At 38.5% G+C, this 17,301-nt stretch overlaps 1 protein-coding gene across 7 annotated transcripts in view; it reads left to right on the top strand.

Moving 5' to 3' along the window:
• Positions 1 to 17,301, top strand: part of TMEM26 (transmembrane protein 26) — a 269,449-nt gene that overhangs the window by 1,680 nt on the left and 250,468 nt on the right. The window contains exon 3 of one of the 7 annotated variants that reach the window (XR_008657073.2): positions 218 to 271. The exons of the other annotated variants lie outside the window; for them this stretch is intronic. The gene's annotated coding sequence lies outside the window, so the exon portion shown is untranslated. Of the gene's footprint in view, positions 1 to 217; positions 272 to 17,301 lie in introns of those variants that run through there. 7 annotated transcript variants of the gene reach the window in all.

Raw genomic sequence — 17,301 nt, 5'->3', positions numbered from 1 at the left:
TCAGGGAGAGGGGAATTGTTTTGTAGGAATTACAATTTTACTTAAAAAAATTTAATGTTGTAATTTGTTAGAGAAGTCAGTTTTGAGGAGGTAATTTAATTTTATGGGCCACAAATGTTTTGCTCAGTAAGAAGTGATGTCGAAAACCCATTAGCCTGAAGGTTACTTTTAATTTGCCCAAGTTGAAGCTGATTTTAGCCTCCCATTTCTTTTGTAGGTAGGTGCCAACAAGAAAGACAAATCTCAGTAGGTGATATACTTTGTTATGTGGAAAGGTAAGTTAAGTCTTCCTTCCTAGATCTCTTTTGAAGATAAAGGCCTCTAACCAAAGCCTGCAAAATTCCATTTGTTATCTTAGTCTATTGTTTTAGGACTGGAAGAGAAGAGGAAGCATATGGGTCTAGTTCACAGTTATTTTTTTAAAAGACCACTGACTTTTACCACATCACATTGAAATGTGGGATAGCTTGATATTACTTGATCGATTGAATTCAGGTTCCTGTTCTAAAGAAAGTTTTCCAATCGACATATCCATAAACCTGTGAGTAGCACAACACTTTATAAATAAAATCAGGTTCTACTGAAGAGGGGCATTCTCAAAGTTTTACCAGTTTAACCAAGTATTGGATGTTTAAAATAAAGCCTACTTTTAAATGCCAGGAAAACACTCAAGAAGGGGCTAGATAATTTTATAATGGATATTGACAGTCTGGTGTGGCAATATTTGGCAATGAATACTGACAGATTTTAACTGTGTTCTTAGGGTGGGTAAACATTTCTACTCCATTCTTCATGGTTCCTGTGTCTCTGGCTCATTTTAAATATGATGAGGTTCTTCAACAATAAACAAAATAATGCCATTAATGAGATTAATGACATGTTAGTAGATCAAACACTGTGATTCCTGAGGTCTTCAATCTATTAAGTGATAGATAATGATAATCTTAAGAAGATCAGGTAGGAAACAATTCAGTATGCCCCTAAATGGTAATGAGAGATCTCATCATTCTAGAGATCAAATTTAGACAGCGCATTGTTTCTTGCCTTGAGATCCATGAAACTTGATAGATGTAGAATGAAAAAAGATGAAAAGCAATTTAATTTATAAGTAATTGCCTTCACTTTTGGTTACATATTTTATTTTTAGCAAAGAAAATATTCCAATAGTTAACCAATTTTGAAATGTATTTAAAGTTTTCTTAACCTTTACCTAATCCTTAAATCTAATCTTCTCATTTAAACCAAGTATGTAGTCCATTCAGGTCATATGTGAGAACATTGTGAAGTCTTACCTTAATAAAACACACTTAGGACATGATATAGTAAACATACCATAGTATACATTCTAAGAGTGAGTAATTATTGTAGGGTGAGATAATGACTTCCAGAGAACAGTTTGTATAATACTATTTTGAGAATATTTATGTAACACAAATACTTGTCTTCAAAACTGTCCTTTCCCATCTTGGGTCCATATGTTTGTCCCTCTTTCTCTAGTCACTCCCTTTAAAATGGATCCTTCTGCTCTTCAGGTGAAACTTAAGTCCTTTTTCCAAACCAGACAATACTATCTTTTCCTACTACAGAGATGTCTTTAAGACACTTTTGTGACATTTTCCTTTCCTTCATGATCAAAATATTGAAAAAGTAGTCCCTCTCTTATCATCTCTCCTCACCCACTCCAGCTCTGTAATCAGTCTCTTATCTCCTTAGCTCTCCTAAGCCGACCTCCCAAAAATTGCCACTGGTTCCTGTCTTTCTTAGTATGTGGACACTTTTCGCTTGCCCCTCATATCCACTCTCTCCCCATCTCTGCTTACTCTCGTGCCAACCTTTATGGGCCTCATCAGCTGATTTTGCCACATTCTTTGCCCTCTGACTTGTGGTTGGGTTTTTGCCAATGGGAGCATCACCAGGGGGTTGGAAGGTGGAAGAGTGAGATCAGGGTATTTATTCTCCTAGTCCCGTCTCTGCAGGATTACAGATTAGTAGTTGGATACCTACACCAAACGCCCTGAAGGCTACCTTCTGTCCTTCAGCCCCTTCCACACCTAGAGCCGTCTTGGGGTTTCGGTAACCATCCCTCCCCTCGCCTCTTCAGGACTAGAGGTGGTAATGGCTTCCTCCTGCTGCTGTTGATTTTACTTATGGCTGCCTACCTGTTTGTGAACAGTTCCTTTAACAAGCTCTCCTCAGTTACCGTATTTGTGCTGTTCCCTGCTGGGACTTTGACTGATTTTAGCAAAAACTAACTCCAAAACATTTAATAAGGGAGATGTTTGGCTTGTTCAACACCGTTGTTATTGCCAACTGCTTAGTTGCTGTGCAGCGAGCAGTATTGTCTGTAAGTGACCCTGGGTACTTATTGCGGATTTCTTGCACAATTACCTAGGTAGGGCTGCACCCCATCCCACCCCTTTCTCCAGCTGGAGGGGCTGCACCCAATTACCCTCAGGACTGATGGCAGACAGTGGGGACTGTAACTACCCATGGGACCTGTGTTATCCGTCTTAAGCAGCTGGCTGTCTCAGACAACTTGTGTAGATTGGTGGTTCCTCAAAACTTAACTTTCCAATGTCAAGCAGACTGTGTAGTATAGTCCCCCTGTTGACAAGACTCATTTAAAATCTGTGCTATAAAAAGTCAAAAAAACAGCTCCTGGGCCCTGGCAAGCCTTTCCATAGATGCGGGGTGTGTTTGGGAAACAACAGTGCCTTCCTTTTTTGTTCTTGCTGATCCTGGCCTTGAAGCTTTGACCTTTCCCAATAAAACCTATCCCATGTCGTAGGATGTTGTGAATTTGGAAACTAGGAGGAGTATACCTGGCAGGGGCTGCTGCTTGTGAGAATGCGTGTCGTTCACACATTCACTTGTCCCAGCACATTTAGATTCATAATCTGTATTTGCACGCGAGTCTTATTATTTCCATTTACAGATTGTTCTTTATGGCAGTATTTACGTTAGTATTTTCATCATTCTTTTTGTGCTTCAGCAAACCACTTTTAGGTCACTGATACATGTTTGTGAACTGGTAGTTTAATGCAAAAAACAAGCTAACAATCCTAAGCAGGGACATACGTATTATGTGAAAATACTTCAGCTGAGAAAACACTGCACCCTGTTTCCAGAATGTTAGCCAAGGTAGACTGACCCAAATTCCTAAAGCATAGGTGGGATATTTAAACAGATGATTTGAGCTAGACATAAAGAATTTTTGTAAAAATCAAAATTCATCCTGCACTTTAAATTGCAAAATATGTATGATCAAACGGTTTCACAGACTTTTTCTTTTTTCCTTCTGAAACTGCCTAAAAGTCACTGGGTGCCACTTAATTAATGGCAGGGGACTCTATTGCTCTTTGAAGACGTTTTTGAAGAAACCTCTTCTAGGAGATTCTGGGAAGTGCCTCGACTGAACAACTATTGCCCTTTTCTCTGCACCACTTTTCACCCCTGCCAACTTTGAAAAATAGCAGTTCTAGTTTTACCTGTTTTACATAACAGCTTCTTATAAATTTTGTTAGAAGGAAGGATTTTGAGCTTTAAGAAGTTTAAAAGCCACTAGATAATCTCCAAGGAAGCTTCATCTCTGAAAATTCTATTGTGATATAATTTCCCAAAGAATTCATTGCCTGAAACATTCACCTTGGCAAATACAAAGCATTACTGTTATTAAATATTTCTGGTGTATTTGCACATTTATAATTCCAGGGAAATGAAATAACATGCATTATTTCATCTAATCAGCAGACTTGCACTAAGAGGTAGATAGTATTATTTTTGTTTTGCAGACGAGGACACTGAGGTTCAGAGGGCCAAGGTAACTGACTTAATGTCTCATGGCTAAGTATGTGGCAGGCAGGCACAGGTATTAACTAGTTTCTATGATTCTGCAGCCCGCCCACTCTGCTCGCTATGCCACGCTACCTCAGCTGTGTGGCGTGCTGAAGACCCCGGCTGGGTTGATGAAATTTATCTCTGGAGTCTTTCCATTTCTCCTTCAATGCCTCTCCTCTCATCCCCTACTCCCCACTTCCCCAAGGCCTTCACAATAATTGCTAATCCATTTAGTGTGTTTCTCTTGTAGGTTATCAACGCAGGTATATAGTCATAACTAAAGTATGAGATGATATGGCTTAGCACTTACCAGGAGGCATTCGTTTTGTTTAGTACTAGGAGACTCTTGAAGATGGAAAATTCTTTTGCAGCTTAAATGAACGAGGTTTTAATAGAGGATTGCCAACTTGTGGGGCTTATATTTTCAAAACAGAAGGTCTTTTCTGGTGCCTTCAAAGACTTCACCTGAGAGACAGCTTTATTCCACTTGCTAGTGTCAGAAGCTGTTATGATGATTTCTTCTACCCTCCACAGAATCTGTTACAGTGCTTTGATAAGCATCCAATAAATGGTAGAGCATGATGATGAAGAAAGCAAATTAATCAGTAGAAAATATTCTTGTAGCTATGGTTAATCCTGTTTCTAGTACAATGCATGGATTTTTTTTTTTTTTTTTTTTTTTTCGCGACAGGGTCTCACTCTGTTGCCCAAGCTGGAGTACAGTGGTTCAGTCTTAGCTCACTGTAGCCTCCGCCTTCTAGGTTCAAGTGATTCTCCCACCTCAGCCTCCTGAATAGCTATGACTATAGGCGCATGCCACCTGTTAGCTTGACTAACTTTTGTCATTTTTAATAGAGAAGGGGTTTCACCATGTTGGTCAGGCTACTCTCAAACTCCTGACCTCAAGTAATCCGCCCGCCTTGGCCTCCCAAAGTACAGGAGTTATAGGCATGAGCCACTGTGACCAGCAGGAAAAATTTAAATATTATTTTTCTACATAGCTAAAAGGCCCATGTGCCTTCTTTTTGAATGAAACGCATTTCATGTGCCTCGAAGCTAGGTTAAGCATATACATGAGAGAAATTCAGGGTGTCATTGTGCAGCTTTCAGAAGATTGTAACAAATGATCACAGGATTTACTAGCCATTTTCTATTTTATTTTATAATAATAGAAGTCATTAATTTTGGGAGGAAATAGTTTGCCTATGTGTGCTGGAAATGTAGGTCTGCAAAGAGCATGAGAAGATTATATATGATATTTCTGAAACTGGAAATCATAGCCTCTTGGTGGGTAATAGTTGGTCTCCATCCAGCATGTTGTTTTGATGATAGTCTCATCATGCCCCTTATGGTGCCACTTCATGGTCACTGGTACACAGATAGGCATAGCTTTGGTGCAAGTTAGAATAGTGAAGGTTGAGGGATATTTTTGACCAGCTGAGAAACCTTAGGAAAAATTACTCTATCTCCGTGTAACATTGATGATTCTTCTCAGAAAATTTTTAAGCAGTTCCTTATGCTAAGGAATACAAACTGTTTTCTGTTTGCACAGAAAAACAAAAGTAGACAATTAGAAAAGAGAAAAGAAAGGAAGGTGGATGGCAGAACAGAAGTGATGTTCAGACTTTGGAGAGAGAAAATGGAGTCAAATGGAACATCTGAGTCAAAACCACCATGACATGAGATCACACAGCTGTCATCAGGAGTCATATGAGATTAGGCCACAGAATTCCAGTAGATTCTGCTTTGCTCAGGAATTACCCTTGTAATTACTAGGAAGGTCACTAGGACAATGCCCTTTTTGGGACCTACATCCTCTAGACAAATGACACTCTGAAATGAGACTTTTTTTCCCTTTTGAGCATTAGACTTAAATTGATGCCATGGCCATAAGTGCAAAGCTGACTGATGCAACTTGATTGCAATTCAGCAGATGAATTAGGTAGTGGAGATATGTTTAAACTATAGCTTCTTAAAGGCTTGATGGGTTGCTCTTGCCTGGGCAGTCTTCTGAATGTCTGGCCATTCTTGATGTGGCAGCCTTCCCATCAAATCTTGGGCCATACTCAAGAAGAGTCAGACTACTCGATGGACTCCATAAGTGGGAGACTCCAATGGTCACTGGTACAGGGTCCAAGGACAGCTTAAGACAGCAGAGCAGAATATGCTTCTGATTTCATGTTACTGTTGCATATTCTAAAAACCGTTGGCAAAATTGCTGTTCCTTCCTTGACTGGACAAAGAAGGGCCCATTTTTCTTGTGGACACATAATGTTGCAATAATTTTTCTCTGGCAGCAGCATATGCTAGATGAAACATTGTAGACTTTAGCTTCTGTCTTTCCCAGAGAGCTGTGCCTTTCTTCCTTATGCAAACCCTAAATCCTGGGGGACACCAGTCAAGCTGGCTTGGGTTCTATCCATACATGGAGAGTCAAACTCCTTATTAAGGCCTGGTTTTTAACTCCACCTTTAGTGATTAGTGCTTAATTTTACTATTACACTGAGAATCAGGAACAAAAAAAATGGAGTAAAGAATTTTTTTCCACAATTTAAGACCAGGTAAAATTGCTGAAAATGCACACTGAGACATTTTCCTGTTATCATGCATTCATCCAACAAATATTTATGGACTACTGTATAGGTATCAGATACTATTCTAAGCATTGTCAACTAAAGAGGCAAAAACTCTGTCCTCTCAGAAATTCTATTCTGATGAGTTGAAAAATCTATATGCTATCTGAAGATTTACGAACTTGCTAATTATTATTTTGGAAGGCATCCTGTCTTTGTGACTCTGAGAAGTTAAGATCTACAAAGAGCCTAATTCTATGTGATTTTTTCAAAGTTGGAAATCCTATGGGCTGATGGTTAATAGTTTGTTTAGTAAGTGGGAAAAATGGGGCAGATTGAGGAGATCAGAAGTGTGGGGTTAAGAAAATCAAGGTATGTTGCAGTCTTGAATAGGACAATCAGGATAGGCCTTAGACAAAAGATGAGAATTGAGCAAAATGTATCATTGCTATTATCATAACTAGCATTCTGGCTAAGTGTCTTTTGTGTGTTTCTTTCTTAAACCTTGCAACAGATGTGGACACCGAGGCTTAAAGAAGTTAATTATCTACCCAGTATTACACAGCTATTTAGTACAGACAATAGAATTTTAATTCAGGACTATCTGATTAAGAACCCAAGTTACATACACTGTACTGTCTCAAAGCAGTAGCTTACAAACTGTATTTGTATTTATAAATACGGATCACCAGGATATTATTTATTAGCTCTTAAAGCATCTATTATTAACCATATTTTCATACTATACTTAAATGCACATAAATATATTATAGTCCACATATTAACATATTGGAGGGACCCAGCTTACTAAACTGTGTTAGGTAGGTACTTTTTGCAGATGTGCAAACGTTTTGTCGTCTCTATGCATTTGAACAGTATGTAAATGTTTCCTTGGCTAAGAGTGTTTTAATTTTTCATGATGTAAAAAAAATCAGGCCTTAGCATGCCTGTTTACATAAAATTGCTTAACAGCTCAAGTATAGCATGGAGTAGAATCAAGTATGTCTGGTGGTTATATGTTCACATCGTAGTGGAATCATTGGCAACTCATTAACAAGGGAACCTATAACATATTTATATAGTGTGATATTAAAGGTATTTCTAGTGTTATTAGGTTTAGGTGCTTTTTGCCTGCCTTATTTGGAGAAAAGCTGGGATACAATTAGTGATTAAACCTTGATTTTATTTTAAGGTCTGAATTACCTAATTGAAGTGTATCCTGAGACAACTACGGAAGGTTTTCGTTTTTTTTTTCAAACTATCATTTGTAATTACTTATGTAGTTCAAAAATTCATTTTAGTACTATGAAACCAAGTCAGAATATTGAAATAAATTTGATGTTGAGACTGATGTGGCTGGAAGAGTCTCATTACACTAGCTTTTATAATGATAAACAAATGTATGTTACAATAAGTAAATATATGTTTATAGTTATAATAAATACATTAAGATATACTGTGGACAATAATTTATATAAATAATATAACACATTCATTTATTTACCTTTGAAGTTTAATTTTTTTAAACATTAGCAAGGGAGATGAATGGGGTAAATTCCAGTGATGTAAACATGGACGTGGATTTCTAAAATGGCAACTACAGTAATCCCCCCTTTTCCATGGTTTTGCTCTTCATACATGTGGTGCAGGGCAATAAGATATTTGGTGTGGAGTGAGGGGAAAGAGAGAGACTACTTTTATGTAACTTTTATTACAGTATATTGTCATAGTTGTTCTATTTTGTAGTCATTGTTACTTTCTTATTGTGATTAATTTTTAAATTAAACTTCATCATAGGTATATATATGTAGGAAAAAACAGTATTTATAGAGTTCAATACTACTTGCAATTTCAAGCATCCACTGGGAGTCTTGGAATGTATCCCTGAAAATGAGGGGTGTCTGCTATTCAAAAGGAAATAGAAAACATAGATTGTGCACATACTTGTTTTAACTGAAGCTAAGGAATATTGCACGTTTTGTGAAAATAAATAGTCCAATGACCAAATAATCTGTTTTCTTGGCTGGGTGCAGTGGCTCACGCCTGTAATCCCAGCACTTTGAGATGCTGAGGTGGGCAGATCACCTGAGGTTGGGAGTTCGAGACCAGCCTGACCAACATGGATAAAACCCTGCTCTACTAAAAATACAAAATTAGCCAGGTGTGGTGGCGCATGCCTGTAATCCCAGCTACTCCGGAGGCTGAGGCAGGAGAATCACTTGAACTTGGGAGTTGGAGGTTGCGGTGAGCCGAGATTGCCCATTGCACTCCAGCCTGGGCAACAAGAGTGAAACTCCGTCTCAAAAAAAAAAGAAAAGAAAAAAAAGAAAAAAATTGTTTTCTCTCATCTATTTTAATCTGTATAATTGCACCATTAAAGGAAGTAAAATAATATGAAAACCTTCACAATTTCATTTCTCAGATGGATGACTAAACTTGGATAGGGATAATTGCTGGAATGGTGGGGGTAAAGGAAAATTCACTTGAGTTTAAGATTGCCACTGCTATGTACACAGACCCTGTCCCTTCCATTCACTTGCAGACCTACAACCAAGGTCTTTCTGTAGAGCTTTTATTAGTTTTCTTTGCTTGCTTGTTAGTTTCTCTGTGTTTTTTTTTTCTGCAATCAGTGTTAAGTTGTCATAAGTTTAAAATAATAGGTTACAAGATGTTATTTGCAAGCTTCATGGTAACCTCAAATCAAAAAACCTAGAACAGATACACAAGAAATAAAAAGCAAGAAATTAAAACATACAACCCGAGAAAATCACCTTCACAAAAAGGAAGACAAGAAAGAAAGAAGAGAAGACCACAGAACAACCAGAAAACAAATAAAATGGCAATAATAAGTCCTTATTTATCAATAACAACATTGAATGTAAATGGACTAAATTCTCCAATCAAAAAATGTAGAGTTGTTGAATGGATTAAAAAAAAGACCCAATGATCCGTTCTTGCAAAAAATATACTTCATCTATAAAGATACAAATATGCTGAAAATAAAGGGATGGAAAAAGATGTTCCATGCAAATGGAAACCAAAAAAGAGCAGTAATTGCTATATTTATGTCAGACAAAATGGATTTCAAGACAAAAAATATAACAAGAGACAAATAAGGTCATTATATAATGAGTTAAGGGATCAATTCATCAAAAGAGTGTAACAATTGTAAATATATATGCACCCAACACTGGAGCACCCAGAAGTATAAAGCAAATATTAGAACTAAAGGACAGATGATTGTATAGACCCCAATACAATAATAGCTGGAGGCCTCAACACCCACTTTCAGCATTGAACAGATCATCCAGACACCAAATCAACAAAGAAACATTGGACTTAATCTGTACTATAGACCAAGTGGACCTAATACATGTTGACAGGACATTTCATTTGATGGCTGCAGACTACATATTATTCTCCTCAGCACACGAGTCATTCTCAAGGTTAGCCCATATGTTAGGCCACAAAACAAGTCTTAAAAAATTCAGAAACATTGAAATTATATTAAGCATCTTCTCTGACTACAGTGGAGAAAAATCCATAAAACTGGAAATCAATTACAAGAGGAATTTTGGAAACTATACAAACACATGTAAATTAAATAATATGCTTCCTAATGACTAGTGGGCCAATGAAGAAATTAAGAAGAAAATGTAAACATTTCTTGAAACAAGTGAAAATAAAACTACAACACACCAAAACTTATGGAATATAGGAAAAGCAGTACTAAAAGGAAAGTTATAGCAGTAAGCACCTACATCAAAAAAGGAGGAAAACTTCAAATAAACAACCCTCGATGCATCTTAAAGAACTAGAAAAGCAAGAACAAACCATAATAAAATTACCAGAAGAAAAGAAATAGCAAATATTAGAGCAGAAATAAATGAAATGGAAACAAAGAAAACAATAAAAATCATGAACAAACAAAAGTTGTTTTTTTAATAGATAAAAAAATTGACAAATCTTTAGCCAGACTAAGAAAAAATAGGGAAGACCCAAATTAAAACCAGAGATGACAAAGGAGACATTACAATTGATACCGCAGAAATTCAAAGGATCTTTAGAGGCTTCTATGAGCCAGTATATGCCAATAAGTTGGAAAACCTAGAAGAAATGAATAAATTCCTAGACACGTGCAATCTATCAAGATTAAACCATGAAGAAACCCAAAACCTGAAGACCAATAACAAGTAATTAGATTGAAACCATAATAAAAAGTCTACCAGCAAAAAAAGCCTGAGACCCAATGACTTAACTGCTGAATATGACCAAACATTCCAAGAACTAATACAGATCCTAATGAAACTATTCCAAAAAACAGAGGAGGAGGGAATTCTTCCAAACTCATTCTATGAGGCCAGTATTACCCTGATACCAAAGCCAGACAATGACATATCAACAAAAGAAAACTACAGGCCAACACTCCTGATGAACATTGTTGCAAAATCCTCAACAAAATACTAGCAAACCAAATTCAACAACATATTTAAAAGATAATTAATCGTGACCAAGTTGGATTTATCCCAGGGATGCAAAGATGGTTCAACATATACAAATCAATAAGATACATCATATCAAAAGAATGAAGGACAAAACCATATGATCATTTCAATTGATCATATGAAAAAGGATGGGATAAAAGTCAACATCCCTTCATGATAAAAACTCCCAAAAAATTAGGTATAAAAGAAACATACCACCGGACCATGAAAGCCATATATGACAGACCCACAGCTAGCATCATACTGAAAACTGGGAAAAACTGAGAGCATTTTCTCTAAGATCTGGAACAAGAAAAAGATGCCCATGTTCACTATTGTTATTCAGCATAGAATGTGAATCCTAACTACAGCAACAAGAGAAAGAAATACAGGGCATACAAGCTGGAAAGGAAGAAGTCAAATTATCCTTGTTTGCACGATATGATCTTATATTTGGAAAAACCTAACTTTCCACCAAAATTGTATTAGAGCTGATGAAAAAATTCAGTTAAGTTGCAGGATACAAAATCAACATAGAAAAATCAGTGGCATTTTTATATGCCAACAGGGAACAAACTGAAAAAGAAATCAAGAAAGTAATCCCATTTGTGATAGGTACAAATAAAACAAGATGCCTAGTCATAAACTTAATCAAAGAAATGAAAGTTTTCTATAATGAAAACTATAAAACATTGATGCAAGAGATTGAAAAGGACACAAAGGAAAAGATATTCCATGTTCATAGATTCAAAGAATCAATATTGTTAGAATGTCCATACTACCCAAAGCAATCTACAGATTCAATGCAATCCCTGTCAAAACACCAATCACATTCTTCACAGAAATAGAAACAATTCTGAAATTTATATGAAATCACAAAAGACCCAGAATAGCCACAGCCATCCTGAACAAAAGGAACAAAACTGGAGGAATCACATTACCTCACTTCAAATACAGAGCTATAGTAACCAAAACAGCATGCTACTGACATAAAAATAGACCCATAGACAAATGGAACAGAATAGAGAACCCAGAAATAAATCCATACGTCTACAGTGAACTCATTTCAACAAAGGTGCCAAGAACACACGGGGAAAGGACAGTCTCTTCAAGAAATGGTACTGGAGAAAACTGAGTATCCATTTGCAGAAGAATGAAACTAGACCCCCATCTCTCACCATGTACAAAAATCAAATCAAAATGGATTAAATACTTAAGTCTAAGACCTCAAACTATGAAACTACTAAAAGAAAACATTAGGGAAGCTCTCCAGGACATTGGTCTAGGCAAAGATTTCTTGAGTAATACCCCACAAGCATAGACATCCAAAGTAGACAAATGGGATCACGTCAAGTTAAAAAGCTTCTGCAAGCAAAGGAAACAATCAACAACGTGAAGACTCAACCCACAGAATGGGGAAAGTATTTGCAAATTGTCCATCTGACAAGGGTTTAATAACCAGGATATATAAGGAGCTCAATTAACTTAAGAGGAAAAAAAATCTAATAATCCAACTTAAAAATGGACAAAAGTTCAGCCGGGTGCGGTAGCTCATGCCTGTAATCCCAGCACTTTGGGAGGCCAAAATGGGTGGATCACGAGGTCAGGAGATGGAGACCATCCTGGCTAACACGGTGAAACCCGTCTCTACTAAAAGTACAAAAAAAAAAAAAAAAAAAAAAAAAAAAAAGCAGGGTGTGGTGGCAAGTGCCTGTAGTCCCAGCTACTTGGGAGGCTGAGGCAGGAGAATGGCATGAACCTGGGAGGCAGAGCTTGTAGTGAGCTGAGATCGCGCCACTGCACTCCAGCCTGGGTGACAGAGCGAGACTGTGTCTCAAAAAAAAAAAAAAAGACAAAAGTTCTGAGTAGACGTTTCTCAGAAGAAGATATACAAATGGCAAACAGGTATAGAAAAAAATGCTCAACATCATTGATTGTCAGAGAAATGCAAATCAAAACTACAATGAGCTGTCATCATATACTAATTATAAAGGCTTTTATCCAAAAGACAGACAATAACAAATGCTGGTAAGAATGTCGAGAAAAGGGAACCCTTTACACTGTTGGTGGGAATGTAAATTAGTATAACCACTATGGAGAACAGTATGTAGGCTCCTCAAAAAACTAAAAATAGAACTACCATATGATCCAGCAATCCCATTGCTAGGTATATACCCAAAAAGTAAGGAAATTAATATGTCAAAGAGATATCTGCCCTCCCATGTTTATTGCAGCACTGTTCACAATAGCCAAGATTGGAAGCAACCTAAGTGTCCATTAACAGATGAATGTATAAAGAAGATGTGGTATATACACGTAATGGAACATTGTTCTGCCATAAAAAGAATGAAATTCTGTCATTTGTAACAACATGGATGGAACTGGAGGTCATTATGTTAAGTGAAATAAACGGGGCACAGAAAAATAGACTTCACATGTTCTCACTCATTTGTGGGAGTTTAAAAATTAAAACAATTGAACTCATGGAGATAGAGAGTGAAATGATAATTACTAGAGGCTGGAAAGGGTGGGGAACGGGGGGAGGGGGAAGTGAGGATTGTAATTGGGTGCAAAATATAGTTAAATAGATTAAATAAGATACAGTATTTGATAGCACAATAGGGTGATTACAGCCAACAATAATTTACTGTACATTTTAGAATAAAGGAATGCAACTGGAATGTTTTTCGCACAAAGAAATGATAAATGCTTGAGATGATGGATATTCCATTTACCTGGATGTGATTATTACACATTGTATGCCTGTATCAAGATATCTCATGTAACCCATAAATACATACACCTGCCATGTACCCATACGAATTAAAAATTGTAAAAAGTCCACTTACTTACATAGGTGGAAAGTAGTTGTTTTTTGTCAGTGATACTGTGTCCGGAATTGGTGGGTTCTTGGTCTCACTGACTTCAAGAATGAAGCCGCGGACCCTCGCGGTGAGTGTTACAGCTTTTAAGGTGGTGCGTCTGGAGTTGTTCGTTCCTTCTGGTGTTCGGATGTGTTCGGAGTTTCTTCCTTCTGGTGGGTTCGTGGTCTCGCTGGCTCAGGAGTGAAGCTGCAGACCTTCACGGTGAGTGTTACAGCTCTTAAGGCGGCACGTCTGGAGTTGTTCGTTCCTCCCGGTGGGCTCGTGGTCTCCCTGGCTTCAGGAGTGAAGCTACAGACCTTTGCAGTGAGTGCTACAGTTCATAAAAGCAGTGTGGACCTAAAGAGTGAGCAGTAGCAAGATTTATTGCAAAGAGCGAAAGAACAAAGCTTCCACAGTGTGGAAGGGGACCCGAGCGGGTTGCCGCTGCTGGCTCGGGCAGTCTGCTTTTATTCTCTTACCTGGCCCCACCCACGTCCTGCTGACTGGTAGAGCCCAGTGGTCTGTTCTGACAGGGCGCTGATTGGTGCGTTTACCATCCCTGAGCTAGACATAAAAGTTCTCCACGTCCCCATCACATCAGTTAGATACAGAGTATGGACACAAAGGTTCTCCAAGGCCCCACCAGAGAAGCTAGATACAGAGTGTTGATTGCTGCATTCACAGACCCTAAGCTAGACACAGGGTGCTGATTGGTGTATTCACAATCCCTGAGCTAGACATAAAGGCTCTCCACATCTCCACCAGACTCAGGAGCCCAGCTGGCTTCACCCAGTGGATCCCGCACTGGGGCTGCGGGTGGAGCTGCCTGCCACTCTGGTGCCGTGCGCTAGCACTCCTCAGCCCTTGGGTGGTCAATGGGACTGGGCACCGTGGAGAGGGGGGTGGTCCTCGTCGGGGAGGCTTGGGCCGCACAGGAGCCCACGGAGGCGGGGGAAGGCTCAGGCATGGCGGGCTGCAGGTCCCGAGCCCTGCCGCGCGGGAAGGCAGCTAAGGCCCGGTGAGAAATCGAGTGCAGCGCTGGTGGGTTGGCACTGCTGGGGGATCCAGAACACCCTCCGCAGCCGCTGGCCCGGGTGCTAAGCCCCTCATTGCTCGGGGCCGGCAAGGCCGGCCAGCTGCTCCGAGTGGGGATCCACCAAGCCCACGCCCACCCGGAGCCGGCCCGCAAGTGCTGCGCGCAGCCCCGGTTCCTGCTGGCGCCTCTCCCTCCACACCTCCCTGCAAGCTGAGGGAGCCGGCTCCCACCTTGGCCAGCCCAGAAAGGGGTTCCCACAGTTCAGCAGTGGGCTGAAGGTCTCCTCAAGTGCTGCCAAAGTCGGAGCCCAGGCAGAGGAGGCGACGAGAGCAGAGCGAGCGAGGGCCGTGAGGACTGCCAGCACACTGTCATCTCTCAATACAAGGGGTGAGCATTGATAATATTATTTCCATGATTATTACTTTGGCCACTAGAGAAAATTGTCTTCAGTGGCCAATTAATATATTGAGCATGGTTTCACTTGTATGGAAATCATGTCTTTTTTTTTTTTTAATTGAGACACGGTCTTGCTGTGTTGCTCAGGCTGAAGGACAGTGGCATGATCATGACTCACTGAAGCCTTGAACACCTGGGCTCTAGTGATCCTCCTGCCTCAGCATCCCAAGTAGCAGGGACTACAGGCACATGCCACCACACTTGGCTTATTTTTAAGTATTTTGTGGAGACAGAGTCTTACTATGTTGACCATGCTGGTCTCGAACTTCTGGCCTCAAGTGATCTTCCTTCCTTGGCTTCCCAAAATGCTGAGATTATAGGCATAAGCCACTGCACCTGTCTGGAAATCATGTCTTGATATGGGGCAATTAAGGCATAAACATTTAACCAATTTTTGTATTGCATTAGTGGAATTATTGAAATAAGTATGAGGTAATAAGAAAAAGACAAATCTCCTACCCCCATAGAAAAATAAGTAAGAATGTAAGTGAGTGTATCTCAAAAGAAAAAAATAATGAAAACAAAAACATGAAAAGTGTTCAACTTCACGAATGTTGAAAGAAATGCAAGCTAAAACAATCATAGCTCCTCTTGCCCGTCAACATTAGCAAGCACGGGGGCAGGACAGTCTCATGCACTTTTTGTGGGCATGTGCATTCGTAGTGTTTCTGGATGTTCATATGACAATATGCATAAAAATTTATGCATACTCCTTGACAATATGCATAAAATTTTGCATACTCCTTGACTTGGAAATTGTATTTCTAGAAATGTGTCTTAAGGACATAATCATAAATGTCTGCAAATACACCTATAATTTTTAGTCTAACATGGTTTATAATTGTAGGGGAAAAGGGAGAAATAAGGTAATGTCCAGTAATGGGGTAATGATAAAGTAAATCAAGTCAGACTCATAAAATGAAATTTTAGATGGTTACAAAGTATCATGTTTGAGAAGTTGTTAATGATAAATTAAGAGAATACAAAGTAAGATATATACAACATGATACTCATTTGTGTATCTATCTGTATAATTATAATAATATATGTTTATTTAATGGAAGAACTAGAGGAATGTCTAAAATATTAAATGTCTTTGGGTGATTTTTTCTTGTTTATTTGTACTTTGCAAGTTTTCTACTATATATGCAACGTTATTTTTTACTTCTTAAGAGAAATTTACAAACTTACACAAGAATAGAGAGAGTAGTATAATGAACTTCTGTGTAGCTATTCCTCCCATTTCAACAATTATCTACTACACTTCTTTAAAAAGAAAAAGGAAAATATTTTTTAAAAGTTCAATTACCCAGAAACCATTGTGCACAAACTTCCTGGAGCAACTTATTAATTGTAATTCTTCATAAAGAATTTGTTATATTTTCCCTTGAAAAATGGTGTGTTTCCACTGCCCAAGTCCTGGTTTTCAAAGCTTTGGCCTACTCACCAACAGTGTTTGTATGAGAAAGCTAAAAGCATTTCAGTGTTGTTAATGAAAATAGTAAATCAATAATGTGATTTCTTATTTTTTTATCGCAGTAAAAAACACATAGGTTTTCTGGCAGTTTATTACTGTTTCTTTGAACACATAAACAAGAAACTTAAGAATAATAAGATCTAAAAGGTGGTGAAGCCAGTCGTGTGTGTGTTTACCATCTCTTTTCATCTAATTTAGGGATCAGAGCAGAACTTGGTAAAAGACATTTCAGTAAAAGGGCTGTCTCTCTGTGCTCTGCAATCAGTTTTGGGAGCACTTTCATTCTTGAGTTCAGAATTTGAAATATATAGTCTGTGCTGTGCAAGCAGATGTTTATAAGGAGCTTCTAGAAGAAGGTAAGAACCGTGAGTGCTCCAAAGGATTATCAGCCTGCATGCCCAAAACAGACTCCTGTGAGTTTAAGTATTTTCCCCAGTGAAGCATAAAAGACACAAAGAGGTGCAACAACCACCATTTAGTATATTTCCAACTAAAAACCTCACCTCTAGACTCGTGTGTTTCTACTAAGCTTTAAAGGCACATTTTTCACAGTGTATGTTAGTGGGAGTGTGTG

Source organism: Symphalangus syndactylus, chromosome 4, assembly GCF_028878055.3.
Source record: "Symphalangus syndactylus isolate Jambi chromosome 4, NHGRI_mSymSyn1-v2.1_pri, whole genome shotgun sequence".
Lineage (NCBI taxonomy): Eukaryota > Metazoa > Chordata > Mammalia > Primates > Hylobatidae > Symphalangus > Symphalangus syndactylus.
This window is presented reverse-complemented; position numbering and strand designations above follow the sequence as displayed.